Source organism: Canis lupus, chromosome 6 (genome assembly GCF_011100685.1).
Source record: "Canis lupus familiaris isolate Mischka breed German Shepherd chromosome 6, alternate assembly UU_Cfam_GSD_1.0, whole genome shotgun sequence".
NCBI lineage: Eukaryota > Metazoa > Chordata > Mammalia > Carnivora > Canidae > Canis > Canis lupus.
In genome coordinates this window covers 52,941,721-52,962,350 of record NC_049227.1, presented here as the reverse complement: position 1 = coordinate 52,962,350, position 20,630 = coordinate 52,941,721, and the positions used below count along the sequence as shown (strand labels likewise).

General features: G+C 36.0%; 1 protein-coding gene across 4 annotated transcripts in view; it reads right to left on the bottom strand.

The window, feature by feature from the left end:
- DPYD (dihydropyrimidine dehydrogenase) overlaps window positions 1-20,630 on the bottom strand; it is a 791,077-nt gene that overhangs the window by 61,580 nt on the left and 708,867 nt on the right. The gene's annotated exons all lie outside the window — the stretch shown is intronic.

The following is a 20,630-nucleotide window of genomic DNA, read 5'->3' as shown; positions in this document are numbered from 1 at the left end:
GAAGAGCCCAGGACCTATTGACTTCACTAATAAATTTTATCAAACATTTAAAGACTTAATGCCAATCCTTCTCAAACTCTTCCAAATATTTGAAGAGGAAGGAATGCTCCCAAACTTATTTTACAAGGCCAGCACTACTGATACCAAAGCCAGAAACAGATATTTTAAGAAACAGAAACGACAGGCCAATATCGCAGATGAACATCTATGCAAAACTTCTCAATAAAATACTATCAAGTCAAATTCAGCAGCAAATTAAAAGGATCACTCACCATGATTAAGTGGTATTTACCCCTGGGATGCAAAGGTGGTTCAATATATGCATATCAATCAATGTTACACACAACATTAATAGAATGAAAGAAAAAAGTCATATGATCACCTCAATAGATGCAGAAAAAGGATTTGATAGAATTCAATATTTGTTGATGATGAAAAATTAATAAATTAAGTATAGAAGAAATGTACCCCATCATAATAAAGGCTATATATGACAGGCCCACGCCCACGCTAACATACTCAAGAGAAAAAGGCTGGACATTTTTCCTCTAAGATGAGTAACATGACAGGGGTGCCCATTCTCACCACTCCTTTTCAGCATAGTACTGGAAGTCCTAGTCAGAGCAGTCAGGTGAGAAAAAGAAAGAAAAGGAACCAGAATTGGGAAGGAAGAAGTACAGGTGCCTCTATTGGCAGATGACATGATTTTATAAATAGAAAATCCTAAAGACTCCTGTTAGAATCCAGAGAATGTAAATAGTCCAAAAACAAAACAAAACAAAAGAACAAACCAAAAGAACCCCTGTTAGATATGATGAACAAATTCAGTAAAGTTCTAGGGAACAAAATTAGCACTCAAAAATCAGTAACACTTCAATACACTAATAATGAATTACCTAAAAAAAAAAAAAAAAAAAGAAGAAAGAAAAAAAAGAAAGAAAATGATCCCATTTACAGTAGGATAAAAAATAATAAAATATTTAGGAATACATTGAACCAAGATGGTAGAAGACCTGTACTCTGAAAATCACAAGATATTGATGAAAGAAATTGAAGACTCAAATCAATTGAAAGATGTCCCATGTTCATAGATTGGAAGAATCAATATTGTTAAAAGGTCAGTACTTCTAATAGCCATCCATAGATTCAACGTAACTGCTATCAACATACACCAATGACAATTTTTATAGAAGTAGGAAAAACGATCTTAAACTTCATATAGAGCCACAAAGACCCCAAATAGCCAAAGTAATCCTGAGAAAGAACAAAGCTGAAGGCATCACACTTCCTGATTTCAAACTATTCTATAAAGTGATAGTAGGCAAAACAATATGGTATCAATATAAAAACAGACACATGAACCAGGAGAACAGAATCAACATTCCAGAAATAAATCCAATGGTGGACAAAAAGGGAATCCTGTGTACTACATTAGAAATTAGTACAGCTACTATAGAAAATAGTATGAAGTTTCCTTAAAAAAATGAAAAATAGAACTGTCATAGGATCCAGCAATTCCACTTATGGAAGTATGTCCAAAGGAAACAGAAAAAAACTAACTCTCAAAAATAACTGTACTGTATGAATGAACTGTATGTTCATAACAGCATTATTTATGATAGCCAAGACATAGAAGCAACCTAAGTGTTTGTCAATAGATGAATGGGCGAAGAAGTTTGGTATACATATTATTGTAGGCCAATATGCATGTATAGTGGAATATTATTCAGTTATAAAAAATGAGGAAATCCTACCATTTACAATAGGAATGGACCTTGAAAGCATTAGGCTAAGTGAAATAAGTCAGAGAAAAACAAATACTGTCTGATCTTATTTACATGTGAGCTCTAAAAGCAAAAAAACACAAAACCACAAAACCAATCTCACAAAAAAAGAGATCAGATCAGACATGTGGTTACCAGAGGCAAAGGGTCAGGAGAGGAGGAATTCGAGGATGGTGGTCAAAAGGTACAAACTTCTAGTTAGAAGATAAATAAGTACTAGTGATGTGATGTACAACATGACGACTACAGCTAACACTGCTGCATGATATCCAGGGGAGTTGTTAAATCCTGAAAGTTCTCATCACAAGGAGAAAATATTTTTTTTTTTTAATATCCGTTTAAAAAATATTGTATCTATATGAGATAATGGATGTTATTTGAACCTATTGCAATAATCATTTCACAATACTTGTAACTCAAACCATCATGCTATAAATTTTTTTAAATTAAAGATATTTATTTATTTATTTATTCATTCATTCATTCATTCATTCATTCATTCATGGAAGACAGAGAAAGAGAGAGAGGCAGAGATACAGGCAGAGGGAGAAGCAGGTTCCGTGCAGGGAGTCTGACGTGGGACTCGATCCCAGGACTCCTGGATCACACCCCGGGCTGAAGGCAGGTGCCAAACCACTGAGCCACCTGGGCTGCCCCAAACCATCATGCTATTAACCTTAAGCATATATAGTGATGTATATCAATTATTTCTCAATAAAACTGTAAAAAGATTTCTTTCTCCACTGTTGTATGAAATCTTCTATGATACATATTGAATTATTTTACACATTAGGTTCTATTTTTATTTAAAATTATATTCTAATTACATTAATGGAGATTTTGTTATGGGCTAATTACACTGATAATATATGATAATTATGAGAAATAACATTACACTGATAATTTCTTTATCTTCTAAGTAATGAATTTTTTTAAGGTTTTATTTATTTGAGAAAGAGAGAGAGAAAGAAAAAGTGAGAGAGCAGGAGCACAGTGTGGGGCAGCAGGAGGGTAGGCAGACGTAGAAGCAGACTCTCTGCTGAGCAGGGAACCCAATGCAGGACTCCATCCCAGGTCACTGGGATCATGACCAGAGCCAAAGGCAAACTCATAACCAACTGAGCCACCTAGGTAGGCACCCCTAGATGATGACTTCTGACCAAGCAGGGACTCTATAGAACTGGCTCTGAGCTGATCCTACATTTTCAACAAATGGGAAGAATATCACTTTTAATCGTTAAACTAGGTTATTATTCTATCTCCAAAGTGAAAGTAACCCTTTTCAGTAAGTCTGAGTATAAACATTTGTTTTCCTTTGGTAAAAAATCAGTTCAAAAAAAGACTGAATTTCATATCATCACGTGGTATTTGTGAGTCTGGATTCTGAAGCCAGACTGAGTACAATTCTCTGGTCTGCTATGACAGGCTGGAGAGTTTGGATAGCCTGGCAATAATAAGCCATTGTCTCCTGGGGTTGTTATGAGGGTTAAATGAATATTTATATTATTCTATCTAGTTTTGGAGGAAGAGTGCGAAGTGTGTCAACAAAGGCTTTCTAGATAAGGTTACCATTAGGCTAAATATTACACTATAAGTAGATGTTTACTGTTTGAATTTCCCAGTTGGACACTAGTTTCTGAAGTCAGTGGTTGGCTTAGCGGAGCAGTTTTATTGCATACTTTTAGAAGGCACCATCCATCCCTGTTTGGGCATGTAGGATGTTGTTTGTTCTAGTACTAATGATGAAGTATGTCAATATTGCCCTTGCCACTTACCTCCTCTTGAGGGAAGTAGGATGCTGCTGACAGTACCCCAGTGCTAAGAGTATAAATGGTAAAAGTTCTGCTAGAACAATTAATACAAAAGTGAACAGTGGCCGGTGGGTTATTCCTTCTAGGCAGGATCTTACACATTTTTTTTTCTTACACATTTTTTAATTAAAAAAATCTCTCTGACATAACTGATATTTTAAAAAATCAGTCTAATGGGTAGCCTTATCCATCTTTTTTTGTTTGTTTGTTTCTGTAAGCATTAAATTTGGTTACCATGAAGCAAAATTCCTAGAGTTTATTTGCTTAGTTTTGCTCAGACATACTTCTATTGAGTTGCGTTAGCTGATCCTTGGGCTCCACTAAGAACTGATATGGTATAGTTAGCTATTGGAAGGACATTTTTGCATCTTTTGCAAAACTGTAACTATATACATTGCACATTATATTAATAAAGGTTTCTTAAATGTAGGTCCATGCAATAACATTTTCCTAACATTTAATGCCAAGAACAAATATTGTCCTTAAGACAAACCTAGATAGCAACCTTTCATCGAGGGTTGTAAAGCCCATGAATATCTTTAGTTTCTTCACTACTGATAAGTTTACAACTAAACTTGGTGTCTTGTTTTCACAGTATAGTTTACTCTGGTTTCTGATACAAGCATTTCTTCTTAGGTGATTCCTGATCTCTTTAAAATTTAAAAACTGTATTGTCTTAAATATCTTAAATCTGTAAGCTGCTTTAAAAGGCATGTTTTACAAAAAAGGCATACATGTACATGAATGAAATAGTTATTGCCTGAGTTCCTCATTTGACTTTTGCTAAATGCTAATTTAAAAAAAAATGGTGGTATTTTTTTCCTTTCCAAGTGAATTTCAAGGTCTTACCGCAAGAGAGGATTTCTTGTTTTATACCTTTTATACCTCTCACTTATAGGTACCCATTGAAAAACTTGATTGTTGACAGATGTCTTTTAAAAGATGCCTAGAGAGGATTTTTAATGATAGATTTTAATACCTATAAGTGATATTTGCTAAAGGCCCCAACGAATCTTTTTTTTTTTTTTCTGATGAAGACTAAGGAATAATATGGCAAATGCCAAGTAAATGGTTCAATTTGAATCAGATTCATTGTTCAGCTGAGGGTACCATGGTACTATATCTTGCTTGTGAGTCTTTTGTAGCTGTACACTAGCTAACCCTCTGAAAATGCAGAGTATAGTGACTCCCCAGAGCTGGTTATACACTGGATGCCAGCCTCACTGATGCATGTCCCAGCTAACAGCCATGCCACACATTGCCCACAATGCTTTCAGCATGTTCAGTCATCTGCTTGGGAGAGGCTGAAAATACTACTATTGATTCAGTGTGGTGTTTAATGTGGTTGTTAAATTTTAAATCACTGTACAATGGCCAGTACTTTGGGTAGTAATGTAATTCTTCTAGATTTATCATTTCTCTTGAAGCTTGACTATTTAGTACATTGTGTAGCATTAGACTCCAGACAGGTGAGTAGGTTTTAATAACACAAACACTTAATAGAATAACTTTTCTGTAAGCTTTCTCATATGGTATTAACAGGAAAAGACAATTTTTCTCATTGGGCTTCTCTGAAGACATTTAATCAGCCCTGTATCTCTATCAGTTTTTCCCATAATGCATTCTTGACACCCTTACTGTAGTATTGCTGGTGTGAGAGCACTGTCTTTGTATTCTTGTCACCAAATGTGATTTCTTGCGTGATCCAGATATGCCGTAAGCAGGGACAAACTGATTTGTATTGAGACTACAATGCCAGAGCACGTAGGATCATCTACCTCTTTCAAATGATCCTTTAGGAAATGACTTCATCTTAAGCATACGTCTGGTTATTCTGTATATTTTTTAAAGGGCTAATAACGCACCAGGTAACACTTCTTTCATATTCACTGCCTATGAGTAGAGTGGTCTTGATGGGTTCATACCTTGACTGAAGGAGTACGTATTACACCTACATCTCGCCTTTGCCAAAGACAGAGTGATGGCTCCTACTCTATCAGAGTAGACATCCCTGATCCAAAATGCTACTGGAAAGCATTTCTTTTTGGCAGTGGGGCTTTCAAAGGTGTTTTTCAGTGTCCACCAACCACTTTCCAGTCTGGATGAAGGATGTTAGGCTAGGTTCAGGACTAAACACAGATGCAATCTGGATATTCACACTGACCCTACTAGTAGATGTTGGCTGCACATGGGAAGTGGCCTGGCTGAAACCTGTTTCTATGTGAGTGCGGCATGTGGAAATTGAGACAGATGGCAGGGTCAGTAATAAGGAACTTGTTTGTTGTTGCTGATTGGAGGCCATTTCTCCTGCCAGCATGACTCCACAGATTTATCCTGGCATTGGTGACCAAGGGGAGACAAACAACATTGTTCAACAAGCATTCTGAAAGATAGCATATGGCCAGAAATAAATCTCTAGAGAATACCAGGATGTGTTGCGTTGTGCTGCACCATGGCAGTATTGCTCCTAAGCAGTAGGGGGCATGATGAGTTCATCCGGTTAGAAGTATAAATAGAAGTAACTGAAAACAGCAGGAAATAGAATCCGGTGAGTTTGTGAGCTGGTGGGCAGTTGGGTTGTATGTTGCTTCTATTTGCTTAATAAACGGCATTATTTTCATCTTTTCACATTTTACTCCCAGAAAATATTCATATATATTTGGTTTTAGGGTGACAAAGTGTTGAGAATTTTTGTTGAAAAAAAATATATACAAACTAATAATAGAGAAGTATTAATGATGCTATTCTAGAAGCTTAGTTAATTGGGAGTCTCTGGGGGAGTCACTCAAGTTGGTGTCTGCTAATTAAGGAAATACATTTTCCAGGGATTTAGAGAACCAAGAGCTTGTCTGGCTTTATGACTGCTTGTAGGTTATTATGCAGCAGCAGTGACCAGCTTTCACTGATTCTAGTCACATGGCTGACTTGTCACACATGGCGCATTCCACTCTCATAACAAAGAATTGTGAGCAGTAATATAACATTAGTCTCTGAATACAACACCAAGGTGATTCCCTTTAACTTTTTTCAGGAATTTGGCAATCTTTCATTGAGTTTGGTCCTTTTGAAGAATAAGAAATCTGCCACCATTACATATTTCTCCTTAAGTTTGGTGGATTCATCAAAATTATTCAAAATGTAGATTAATATCCTGGAATAGATCCAAACTGGAAATCTTGAAATTCTGTTGGTCTTGTTCTGATCCAAGCCAGTCCTGGTTCCTCAGATACTTCCCATCATCTCTGATGCTACAGTAGGATCTTCCCAATCACAACTGGATCAAGTAAATGGGATTGTTAGAAAACTGAACGTTACTTGTCATTCTTTTGAGATACAAGCCAGAAAAATAAAAATATTTATTCTCAAAGTGGTTTCACAGATGAATCTTTTAAAGAAAAGTCAAAATATTATGAAAAACCTAAAAATACAACTTCCAGATATGCAATAGAACAATGAAACAGTGCCAAACCCAAAGATTTGGTTCTATTCATGGATTTAAAAAATCTTGGACTCCAGTATTTAAATATCCTCTTCTTGTAATTTGGGTTTAACCAACTGAAGCATCACTATATCCTTAGTCTAATGTCATTACTATACTATCTGATATTTTTAGCCTGAAAAGATTTTTCTTTCATATTTACAAACAAAAGATGAAAAGCAAAGGCAGAGATTGAAAACAAACTTAATAGCACTATTATATTAGGATGTTATGAAATGTCTCTTGGTCTCAGATGAGGCCCCAAAGATGAAAGAAATACTGGCAAATTTCCTTCTTTCTGAAGAGGATTGGGCAGGACATGGTAAGACATGATTTAAACTTCTTCTATGGGTCTGGGATCTTGCTCCATCACCTACATCTAGCCCAGTTCTAATGAGAGACTGATGGAAAAAACTGTAGAAAAGATATTTTATCATAACCTAGAAAAAGTGCTGTACTTCTCTCTCTCTCCTCTTTTGCAGAATCTGTGATCTCAAGCCAAGTGGCCTCTAGAAAATCAATCAAGAATCGAATGCTTGCCCAAAGAGGCAACTGACATTTTTGACTTTGGGCCTCTATGTTTGCTATTTTCAAAAATCTGCCTTCATGGGACAGCTGCTGATTATTAAATGTTATTTTGGCAAATAGGACATGGACATGACCCTTGGTTTTGGGTAGGATAGCTGCAGGCTGGTGAAAATAAGGAGGCTCATTACTGACTATTGCCCAGCAAGATCTATATGGTAGCATTTGACTATTAGGGTTGCCTGCTAGTAGGGGGTCTGCATAAGAGTTAGCTCTGCTGCCACTGTGGCAGAGCATGGGAGCTCATTTTGAGGACACCAAGGAAGGCTGCTGTGATAGAACTGTCTTGACAGTCCTTTCAAGGAGAAGTGATCTCAGTAGAGAGTCACTGTGGTCTGAAAATGTTGAAGCATAGGGCATCATAATGGGCACAGGTTATCACCAGGGCCGCAGAATGCAAAGAGAATCTCTGAAGATCCCACAAAGGTGCCCCTTAAGTAAAAGAGCCAGTATTTGGGGTCCCTGCCCTAAAGGGTTGGCATCAATACCAAACCAGTATCTTTTAGCACAGTATATCCCTCCCATCCCAGCACACTAGAGGAGTTAGAGTTGATATTGAGAAGAGGAGAGGTGGTGTGCAAGATGGAGGTAAGAACATCACAGAAGACCTAAGCCTGTCCAACCTCTTCTCTACTGCTGATACAGAATTCAAGGGTCTAGTACAGATAAAGCAGAGAGAATGTAAATAGAAGGAGAGCTAGAAGTTTCCTGGCTGGACTCTTCAATACCTGAGAGTATTCAACCTCTGAAAGTGACCAGAAAAGCACTGACATCTGCCCAGGGTTTTAACCAAAAGCAAAAAGGAACCTAGTGGATTTGAGAGCAGATAAAGATGTTTCTGGCTGATTCTGAAAGTGTAGTTCATTCAATGACCCGTAGAATAATTTTTTCCCAATTATCAAGGAATTCAGTTTTGGGTTATACTACAAAGCTGAATGTAAGTATGAGCTGAGAATGGACCTGAAGTCTTACAGGTCTGCAAACATGTCAAGGGTAGGGAAAGTACATATTATACCTTCAAACCTTCTTGTTAAATAATTCAAAATAAGGTAGAGTGGGAAGTACTACAATGGTGATCTGGCTTCTTGCAAGATAGGAGCAGTATTTTCTAGCAGTCTCTGGCACATAATGCTAGATTGCTAAATGCATGTCAGACTGAACTGGAAAACTTGAGAGAAAACTGGACAGAAGTGCACAGGAAATGGCCTACAGCTTCTTGTGTTAGAAGGGAGCCAAGTTAGGGTGAGAGGCTGGATGCCTTTGCACTACCTCGCCTTACCCCCTGACTTCATTACTATCACTTCCCCTACCCATTCTACTCCAGCATGCTGGTCCTTAGGGCTTGTGCATCGGCTGTCCCTTCTACCAGAAAATCTCTTCTCACAGACATCGGGGGGGGGGGGGGCTTATTTCTCACTTCCTTCATATCTGTGCTCACATGTTGCCTTCTTGATCGGGTCTGCACTCACTGCCCCTCAACACTTAAATGACAACCTGTCTCCTGGCCTGATCCTTTTGACTCCATTGCCCTGCTTCACTTTTCCTTTTTACATCACCCTGTCACCTAACAGACTGTCATCCCTTGTCATTATTATTCATTTTTAAGTTCCCTTACTTGATATAAGTTCTGCAAGACTGGGATTTTTTTTGGGGGGGTGGGGGAGATTTTTTTTTTTTTTAAATTGATGCATCTCAAGTGTGAGGGGCTGGGGATTGGGAAATAGAGAGGTTAGTAAAAGCATACAAACTCTCAATTATAAGATAAATAAGGTGTGAGGATCCATGGTAACTAATGTTGATAATACTGTGTTGTATAACTGAAATTTGCTAAGAGAGTAGAACTTAAATGTTTTCACAAAAAGTAAAAAAAGGTAAATATGTGAGGGGATGTATGTGTTAATTAACTCAGTGGTGGAAACCATTTATAATGTATACATATATTAACTCATAATTTTGTAGACCTTAAATATCTTATAATTTTGTCAACTGTACCACAATAAAGCTGAAAAAAAAAAACTACTCAGGGACTTTCAAGTCAAATAGCAGGTCAGAGAGCTCTATTAGATTCCTTTCTGATTGTTTGGAAGCAGAAAAATTAGATTTGGAAACCCTAAAGTTTTATTTTTGATTTCCTTATGTAATGCAGAGAGGATAGGAATTTAGATAGTCATGGGAATTAAACTGGAATGCAATCAGTTTAGATTAGCTAGTTCTTCAAATCAACTTGCACTCCAAGAACACTGGACCATTTTGGCAAAAAACAGTAATAGTTCACATCGAGGATACATAAATATATCTTCAGTGGGACTTCACCAAATATTTCCAGTGTTCTGTGTGAAGAACTAACTTGAGAATTCAGATAAATATTCACATATCATTTGGGAAGGAAAAGAAACTAGCTTCCTTCATATAGTTCTACACTTCAGAATTATAGATACGTGAAAATCTTTTTCTCAAAGACCTACGAAAAGAAAATGAAAAGAAACAAAACTTAAAAAAAAAAGAGAGAGATTCCAGAGATTTATTTTGGGTCCCCTTCAGTCAGCTCATTCCCAGGAAAGCTTACCTTCTGACAGGTTTAACTTCTTTCTGTTCTGTTAATTTCCCATCCTCAGCAGTGGACTTAGGAAACTGTTACTCCTTTGTAAAGTTTTACATAATATCATTCTTAAAAATGCAAGTAGCATTATTTTTTCTCAGCCTTTCATTGTTGGCTAATTTTAATTTATTCTACAAACTAAATAATGCCAGTTCCTTATGCAGTTCTTGGCTTTGCTTTTCGACACTTGAATAGTTTTGAGTCTTTCATATTTGGCTCTTCCACAGCAATTTTGATGAAACATTTGATCCATATTCTTTAGAGACTCATGCAAAATTTTTTAAAGCTACTACTTTCATTTTTAGTCTTCCTCACTATATAAAAATATATGTTCATTATAGGAAATTGAGGAAGGAGAAAAAAAAACAAGGAAACCAAACCCATCCAGAATGTCTGCTCAGAAATGCCTGTTAATATATGGATGTCATTATAGCTCTTTTTTGGGGGTCCACATATACATACTTTTCCAATGAAACTGGAATTCTATTTATATAAAATCGGGTTTCTTGCCTTTTTTTCTGACTTAATAATATGAGCATTTCCTAGGGCCAGTATATATTATTGTTAAGTATCAGATTTATTTTAAAAAATTAGTTATTTTCCTTCTACCAGAGATGTTTGCAACCAGGTATATTTTTGAAATCCTGCTTGGTAGAATAGTTATATAAGAATTGGGATGTCTCAGCATCTGCTTTAAATACATTGAAATGTCTAATGGCCAGGGTATTTGGGACTGAGAACTCTTGACCAATTAGGTTAAATTCTTTGAACTGCAAAGTGAATAAATCTAGAAAAATGACTTGATAGCCACTAACTACCACCGATTGAGAAGTCTGAACCTCTTGTCGTTGGGTGGAAATAAAATAAAGATGAATGAAGACTCTTGAGTAAGGAATTTTAGTATTTTCCAGTGACTATACCAATTAGGTAGATACTTCATCCAGTGATTCAGTGTCAACATCTATAAAATAGTAAATACAATATTCATCTATATTCCATAAGGGCTTAGAATTTAAGTTTGCCAAGAATTTACAGATTAAAATATGCTTCTTTTTAATCACAGGAAATTTTTTTTAAGTCAGGTTTTTGTTTTTTGTTTTTAATATTTTATATTTATTTATATAGTCACACAGAGAGAGAGAGAGAGAGAGAAAGGCAGAGGCACAGGCAGAGGGAGAAGCAGGCTCCATGCACTGGTAGCCCGACGTGGGATTCGATCCCGGGTCTCCAGGATCGCGCCCTGGGCCAAAGGCAGGCGCCAAACCGCTGCGCCACCCAGGGATCCCTCACAGGAAATTTTTATCATACAGTAATACCAGGCTACCTAGCTGTTCATTACCTCACCATTTTAGTTTCTGAGATGCGTAAAATTTTAAACCAAAAAGTATTCTAAAAATGAAATGTACAACCCATCTTAGTAAGGCCATTTCTTATATGTTCTCTTATAAATTTCACCTTACCGGACTTAAGGGCAAAGAGAACTATTCTTAATAAATGTGTAAAGGCTGCATTTCTGTGTTATCAAGAAGAGTTCTCCACCAGGAAGTGCTGACTGATTCCTCTTGTGTATGCTTTTCCCCTAGTTATGGACCTTTCTTACATGGTAATAATTATTCCTGCCATGCTTCTCTGGTCATGAGACCCCAGTAGGTATCAGCATGAAACAAATGTTCAATATAAGATTGTCTCGGGATAACCCCAGAGCTGATTTTTGACTCTCAGACCCTGGAAAAATATTCTCTGACTTTGTGGCTTTTGCTAATTCACGTGACTTCTTAAAGCAAAAGGCCAAGAAACAGGTGTGCTTCCTTAATGCAGACATATAGGCAAATTCTTTTCTTTCTGCTTTACATAAGGATAGTAGAAGAATTTTTACATTGTGGGCAACCAACTGGAACTCTATTAACTGGTAGATGAAGTAAACTAAACTATATGTTCCACATGTAATGGGGAACAGTTACACTCAATCACTGATAAATAAAGTCGCAGCCCCCAAACAGAAAGAACTAAAAGTTATCAGGACATTCTACACCAAAAGTCCATTTTGACATTTCTGTTGTATTAACAATCTGTTCCTGCTCTGGTGGCCTTGGAAGAATGAACGGCAATATTCATAATCTTTACTACTGGTCTTGTTAGTTTTTTTCCAAGACCACTGGATATTCATTACCCTACAACTTGCACTTTTTACTAAGTGTTCTCATTCCTGTAACAAATTAAAAGTTCCAAAGAGTGACAGGATTATTGGGAGATTGTTGTGATTACTTCTTTATACACAGGTCATTTGAGTCATAGTGAGAAAACTATTCAGAGTCAAATTCTGTGCTTTGTGCCTTTAGTATATCAGAAAGACAGAGAACTTGGGTCAATCTCTCTAATCTGACACAGCAAGGTAGGGGGATGACTGATGTATTCCTAGATGAGTTATCACCTTCTTACGAATCACATTCTTATTCATTCCACTGAGATGCCAAAATAGCATTAGTTCTCTCACTACACTTAACAAATAAAAGGGTTATCTTTCAATGTGATGGCTAAGATTGGGTGATATCGAGGGGATGATATGTAGAGAGATGTTAGTATGGCACAGGGTGTCGGTGGTGGTGGGGGGCAAGTGTGCACCATTAATAGGAGAAGATGTCAAAAAAATGAAGCATAATAATAGTGCAACTTATCCTTGCTAAACGTACTGCAGTGTGCTATAATTAAATATGAAAACCTAAATTTATCTCTATGTTCGGTTGTCATTAATTTAACAGGGAGTGCACATGTTCTAATCTAATGGCTGATTTTTTTTCTCCATGTGCAGCATATTAAAATGTATATTAGCCTCAAGGTGCATAAACACAAAATAATAGACCAAAGGTTTTGGCCTGTGGAGAAAAAAATCCATGCTCAAAGGCCGTCAAGTAGCTGTGATGCAGGAGAGACACTCACTTAGCCTCATTAAGCCAAAGCTCTCTTTTGCTTGTCTTTTGTTCTGCATGACAGCAGCCTCTTTGTTGTATAATAATTCATTCCAAGTTCGTTCCAAGCTACCGAAACTGGTGAACTGTGGCCATTTTAATGAGAAGTATTGGTGGTATGCATAATCTGGAAGCCACGTGGGCCAGACAATCACAGAGCACTGCAGCCAGCAAAATGAGATATTGTCGAAATCACAAATTTGTCAAGTTGTTTTTGGACAGGGTATTATAATAAGCACTAAAATATGCATCCTATTACTCTGCATCTGCCAGTCAAAGATCACTGTAATGAATGCGTGCTGCAGGGTAAAACCAGGCCGTTTTCCTAAGTAAAACAAACCACAGAGTACAGAAAAGAATGATGTGGATTTTTTTTGTTTGTTTGTTTGTTTTTTGTTTTTGGCATTGCTTGGCCTTTTTTTTTTTTTTTTTTTTTTTTAATCCTTTTGCACCAGGAGTCAGGTTCTCCTGGCATGGTGTCCACTGCTAGCGGTGAATACACAGAGCCTGCTGGTGCCAGGGAGTTAATGTGAATACATTGCTTTTTAATAGGTGTGCTTACCAACTGAGAATACAAAACCTCAAACTCAAGGCTTAAATTGAGTCTAATGAAGAATTCCTCAGAGACAAAAGAAAAAAAGAAGGATAAGAAAATCTCTCCCAATGATACTGAGCCTTATGTTTTATCCTTTCCTACTTCAAATGGCTTAGCCTTTGGGACTTGTTTTTGTTTTTTTACTTTGTTTAGTTTTTTTTTTCTTTTCTTGCTTTTTTATCTGTCAGTTGACTGGATTGCTTTTCAGATTAACCTGAAGCTTTGAGAAGAAATAGACGGGATGGTAACTCATCTTACTGCTTATTACCTTGTTTAAGAAAACTAATACAATAATGACGTGTAAGGTGAGTCATCTCACCTGTCAATGAAAATGGTCCTTAGGGAGAGTGATCTTAGAATTTATTATTTAATCCAGAACTCTTCTGAGAATGAAAAGGAGAGGGGTATCAAAAATTACAGGTCTGAATACCAGGTCTGTCACAGGCAAACTGGCCTATGTGATTATCCCAATCATGGGTTCTAGGATGGGCAAATATGAAAAAAGCTCATCAGGACCAAAGGCACTACAGTACAGTCTATTATTTTAGGCAGTCTGTATCAAAAATTTGAGGTGAGTTTTTTGGTTTGGTTTTGTGGCTTTTTGTTTTATTTTGTTTTTGCCTTACGTCAATGGACTCTCCATAAGATCTGGCTATAAATATAATGACTGTAGAGGACAATCTCAAAACAGGGAGAAGAATCCACTCTTACACTCTTTTCTAGCCACTCATTTCAGTAAGTCTTACTAAACCCTTGTTTTATGATTAGTAGGCACTATGAGAGAAAGAGAGATATGAAAGTGTGGTCCTTAAGATATTCATAATCAGGGCTGGGGGTGGGAAGAGATAATTAAAGACAAGTACCATGATGACTGAAACAAATAGGTACACACATAGTCTATGTTAACATAGGCATGAACTAGATGATCTCTTAGTTCAGAGGAGAGAAATACCCTATCTGATGGGAAAAAATAAGCAAAACTTCTTGGAGTAGGTAATGACTAATTCCTTAAACCATTAGTAGGATTTCATTGGGTAGGGGGAATAGAGTCAAAAGAATTAATTGTATGCCATAAGGCAAGGTTTTGAAGTTGTAACAAGAAGGAGTGGAGCGTATTTAGTGGCTACTCGACCCAGAGATAATATAAACGCAGAGGAATAACAAAAGTAAAATTGGTAAAATAGGCTCAGTGAGATTACAAAGAGCCTTCAATGTCAGATGAAAGATGTCCTTACACCTGTTGATCTGAACAGGAAAATGAGTTTTGGAGAGTAACATAAGAGAGGTGGAGAGGGAGAAGGTAGGAGGAGAAACCCTATAGCTATAGACCAAGAGAGAGTTCCTAAAAGCCAAAACTAGGATATTGATATTTAAGTGGATAGATGAGGCTGTTCAAAGTGCTCCTATTCTTTTCTGAAATATTTCTACTGTAATATTTATATATAAATGCTTATTTATATATATACATAATTTATATATATTTATATATCATGTCTTAATTTATATATCATATCTTCCCAATGTCTTCCATGTCTTCAGCCCACCAGTTCATCTTGCTTTCATATAAATTTCTTTGGTGTACTGTTTCAGGCTCAATAATTAAAGAGCATGTGACAGCTCTGGAGTTCTAGTTTGAGAATGTATAGGACCAAGAGGACAACCCTATTTATATGACTTAGTATGGCCTAAGCTAGTAGGCATTTTCTTTTGCCCTAATGTTTAATAGTATGAGCACTCTGAAGACATAATTACTTCATACTACAGGTGCAGGTTTGAAAAGGAAAGTAAGTACAAGGCAAACCAGGGCCCTGAGTTTATCTCAAGAGATACAAGCTAGAAGTTCTGCCCACAGTCAAATCATAGAAGTCTGAAAGTGTAACAAATATCCTGGGATGTAATGTCTGGAGTCTTAAAACTGTGATGCATGACCAGTGAAGCTCTTCAGTGCCGGAGGTCTCCGTCTCTGGGGCACTAGTACATCCCTTCGTTGCCCAAGTGTCTTTTGTTTGGGAGTATATATGTGTGTGTTCTCCTCTGGGACATTTGCTTTGAACGCTGGTCATCAAACTTGGCTTTTCCCTGGTGAGAGCTCCATACTATACAGAAAACATACACATTTGCCTGCAGTTTGTGTAACTTGCTAAACTTAAGATAGATCTGCTGTACAGTAACCAGAATGCTTTCATTTTCCTCTTAATTTCATTAGCTTTCCATCTACTGGTCAAAATTCTGGCTTTATTTCTTAACTCTGATGTGAGAACTATGAATTATTTTACTTATAGCTCTATTCTATTTCATAGGGAATACGGAGAGGTGTTTTGAATTTTTTCCCGTAAAGACCTCAATAATATTTACCCTTTATATTGTTTTATTATTTTTAAATGAATGATTTTGTTTGTTTGTTTGTTTATTTAAGAGAGAGCAAGCAGGAGGAGGAACAGAAGGAGAAGAACAAGCAGACTTTGTATTAAGTGCAGAGTCTGATGCAGGGTTCGATCGGACCACCTAGAGAGCCAAAATCAAGAGTCAGCTGCTTCACTGACTGAGCCATCCAGGTGCCCCAATAATATTTATCTTTTAAATGAAATCTTCAATATACCAGGACCATCTTTTTAGCTCGCTACCTACTGGACGATATCTTCTATGAAATCTCTGAAGTATCTAGTTTTAATTATAATGAAATGTCACAATAATGTTATTCAACAGTCTGATGTCACGACAAAAATCACTGAAGTCCTATGGAATAAGAACACTTGATAAAATTTAATGATTCTTCTGAACAGACGGACTCTCTTATGGTACAGTGCTTTTGTCTCCTTTGTGTTATTGCTATATACTCTTCCTTGTATTATAGCTATTGAGTCTCATCTTTCAATAAATTACAAATTACTTTATTTTTATTTTTTAAAAGATTTTATGAGAGAGAGAGAGAGGCACCAAGTGTGAGCATAAGCAGGGAAGGGGCAGAGGGAGAGGGGTAAGCAGACTCCCTGCTGAGTGTGGAGCCTGGCGTGGGGCTCTATCCCAGGACCCTGAGATCATGACCTAAGCCGAAGTCACACTCTTAAGTGACTGAGCCACCCAGGCATCCCTAAATTCCAAATTCTTAATTGATAACACCTGCATCACTCTCAGTTCACAGTACAGTCTTTCATGTGCTTTAGGTTCAATAGATATTAGTGAAATGTATAGATAAATCTAAATATTTGACACTCTTCAGAGTTCATTTGTATTATAAATACATATGTAGATGTACTAACAGAAGATGACCAAAAATGGCAATCTTTTGAAAATCAATATTTATTAAATGGATAGGATATGTATTGATTACCATAAATTAATGTTGTACAAACAATTATATAATGCTCTACATGGACCAAACCTAAAGCTCATATTGCTGGCAATCTGATATTGGGTTCTAATTGTATTTCACTTGCAAAACAGAGATCACGTTTCTCCACCCCCAGCACTAGCATCCTGGTGTATGGCAACATTATCTTGCAACTAGATTATGTAACAGTCAGCACCAGTTACATAATTTGGAAGCCCTACGAAAAATAAAAATGTAAGGCCCCTTATTTAAAAGAATTATTAAGAACATTAAGATGGAGTGAACAGAATATCAAACCAAGAGCAGAACTCTTTTGGAGAAGGGAGTCTTGTGCAATTTGACAGATCATGCACCCATGAGCCAGGTCAGGTAAGCAACTCCTAATGATCTTTCTGGTTTTGATTTTGCACATTTCCTGTCTGTTTTCACCTAGCGGCATAATGATGTATTTAAAATGAAATTTGGATATCATTGTTTCTGTGCAAAACCATTTGACAGTTTCTTTTTGCATGTTTTTATATTCCAAATTCCTTAACATGGCCAATAGGCTCCACGTGATGTAGCCAGTCAACCTCTCTAATCTTCTATAGTATCAGTTTTACCATTTTTCTCTAACTTCAGCCATACAGGCCTTCTTTCAGTTTATTGTACACATTCAAAGATGCTGTTCCCTCCCAGTGGAATGCTCTTCCCTGGCTCCTTCTCATGCTTCAGATCTCATTTCAAATGTCACTCCCTCAGAGAACCCTTTCCCGATACCCAAACTAAAGTAGCTACACATTCCACATTATTCCACATGCCTTTTTCTCTTTAATGAGAGTTATCAGAAACTGTAACTTTAAAAAATTAAAATAATTTTTCTCCATTACCTGACTGTAATCTCTGAAAACCCAGTCTATCTTATTCACCACAGTGTAGCAAGGCTTATCATACTGCTTAGCTTACAATAGGTGTGTAAGGACAGACATTTGTTAAATGGTTGGATTTGTTGAATGAATGAATGAGCCACTCCAGGGCTCGATGATATTTTTCTCATTATTATTATTCTTTTCATGAAATTAAGATATAATTTGCTTGGCCAACCAGCAATATGACATTCTCACCCAGGCATTTTGGGAGGGATGCTGGGTTCTGTTCTGCACTCATGAAAAAGCTGTTTTTTCAGGATAATGAGTATTAACATTTACTTCTCTTACACAAAACAGGACCCCAGAACTAAGTACATCATCTGTTTTCATGACTTCTGTATGAGTCGAAATGTAATATCTCTTTCTAGGGCCTTCTCTTTTCCATTTTCTATTTTATTTCAGAAGAATGAGCTATTACATATTTTCACCAGCCATCTTGTTCTTTGGCTTCAAATAGAAATAAGGATGTTCTTAAGAGACTACACACAAATAAAATATATTGCATCTTCCTGGGATTCTAGTACATTATTATGACAAATGTTTTTCATAGCAATATTCATTGTTTTATGTTCAACTGTTTTTGTTGTTGGTCTGGAAACACTAGACATATAATTACTAGCTTCGAAAAAGTAATAAAGTCAATGGAATAAAGCTATGTTCAGATTAAGGCCTCTTGTTATAAAATAAACAGCAAAACTAAGTTAGTACAAATATGGAAAATTAATATTGATATCAAATCCAGCTATCTTATGCTCAAAATGAAAAATCAATACTTTCTCATAATACTCTTCTATGAAATGTATTCCTTTTATAACTTGAACACTATTGAAAATATTAAAATACATATAATTATGTAGCACCTTACTGCACTTAGGTTATTATGTATATTGCATATACACACATATCAAAATGTATTCTATATATATGTGTGTGTGCACTATACATATATGTATGCATAGAATACAGTTTAATTCTATTAATAGTTCTGTGAAATCAGCAGGGGAAGATTTAATTACCTACACTCACTAGACGAGAACACCACGCTTAGAAACGTTATCTGTAACCATGCAATCAGCTAATAGTAGAGTCAGAATTCAGATCTTCAGGTTCCTGTTCTTTCTATATTACTGTTCTGTGTTTAACAAACAAGGGAGATATATAATGCATTAGATTAAAAGTATTCTAACAAATATATCCTACTATTCCATGAAAGAACTTAATGCCAGAAAGTTAATTCATGAAAAAAGTTTTATAATAGTACATTATCTGAATCTGTCCAGTATTATTTACTAAGCCCTCTTTTGTCTTTCATTATCAAAAAGAAGTGATTAAATTAATGCTACAGTTATTTAAAAATGTTTTCTAGACCAATGTAATTTTATGGATAAAGCATTAATTATCTCTTGGTTTCCCATCAAAATGCAGCTGAGAATATATATATTGGCATTTTCAGGAAACTCCTTCTGCTAACCTTGTAAAGCACTTACTATATACATAGGAAACATTTTAAATACTTCTTGTGGAAAAATACACTATGCAATTTCAGCCAGAGTTTCCAGGGATGTGGCTGATTTATTTCCTGGCCTAAACCATCTCTAAATGAGATTTAAGAGTTTAAAAGCTGGGAGTGAATGTATGGTTGGGTTACATTATATTCAGAAGAATGAGATTTTCAAGGTCAGCATCAGTATTAAATTTAGGTGTAAAATAGAAAGGTAGGAAGTTTGAATGATGTTTTCACTTTGTTAGGTGATGACTAACTCATATACATATGTACATGCATATCTGTGGCTGCACATTTAAGATCTATTAATATATCTATTAAATGATGGTATGAAACAGGCTTCTATATTTAATAGATATCTATATAGTGTACGTTATAATAGATATTTATCAGATATTTACATACTATATATAATATATACACATAGGCACACATAAGATATTGACATATATTATATATAATGTATATATAACTATATATGGTATTAATACTATCTTTTTTGTCAAATTGTAACTCAGGTATAGCATGACAAAGTTTTCTCTCAGGTACAGCATGAGAAATGGGCACTTTTTCTCAAGTTTGTATTTAGATGATTTTTGTTATTTTCCCACTGATAAAACAGAATTTTAAATATAACTTGTCTTATATTTATCTGTCCTCAATTTGAATGCTTCCTAGTTCATTAAATTTAAAAATCCCTTCTCATTGCCCCTCTGCCATGTACTTAATGATCTGTAAAACACTTAAAAACACTAGAGTTCATTTTTTAAAAGGAACCCTATGGAGAAGCCTTCTGAAATGTGAGAAAATCTTTTGTAATAAGCCATTTATTTATTTGTGCTTTAACCACTGATTTTCATATAGTAGAGGTACTTTTTTGCAGGCAAACCTGACATATGTTCTGTAGCTTAATCTGATGATAGCTGGTAAAACCCTAATTTTTCATTTTCTTGTTTTTTTGCATTTCTAGTTATAAAACTAGTTTGGAGTCTAATGAGAAGAACTGCTATCCAGAACAGGATTTACATTGAGATGTGGGAAAAGAGGGTAATAGCTACACTACATCTAT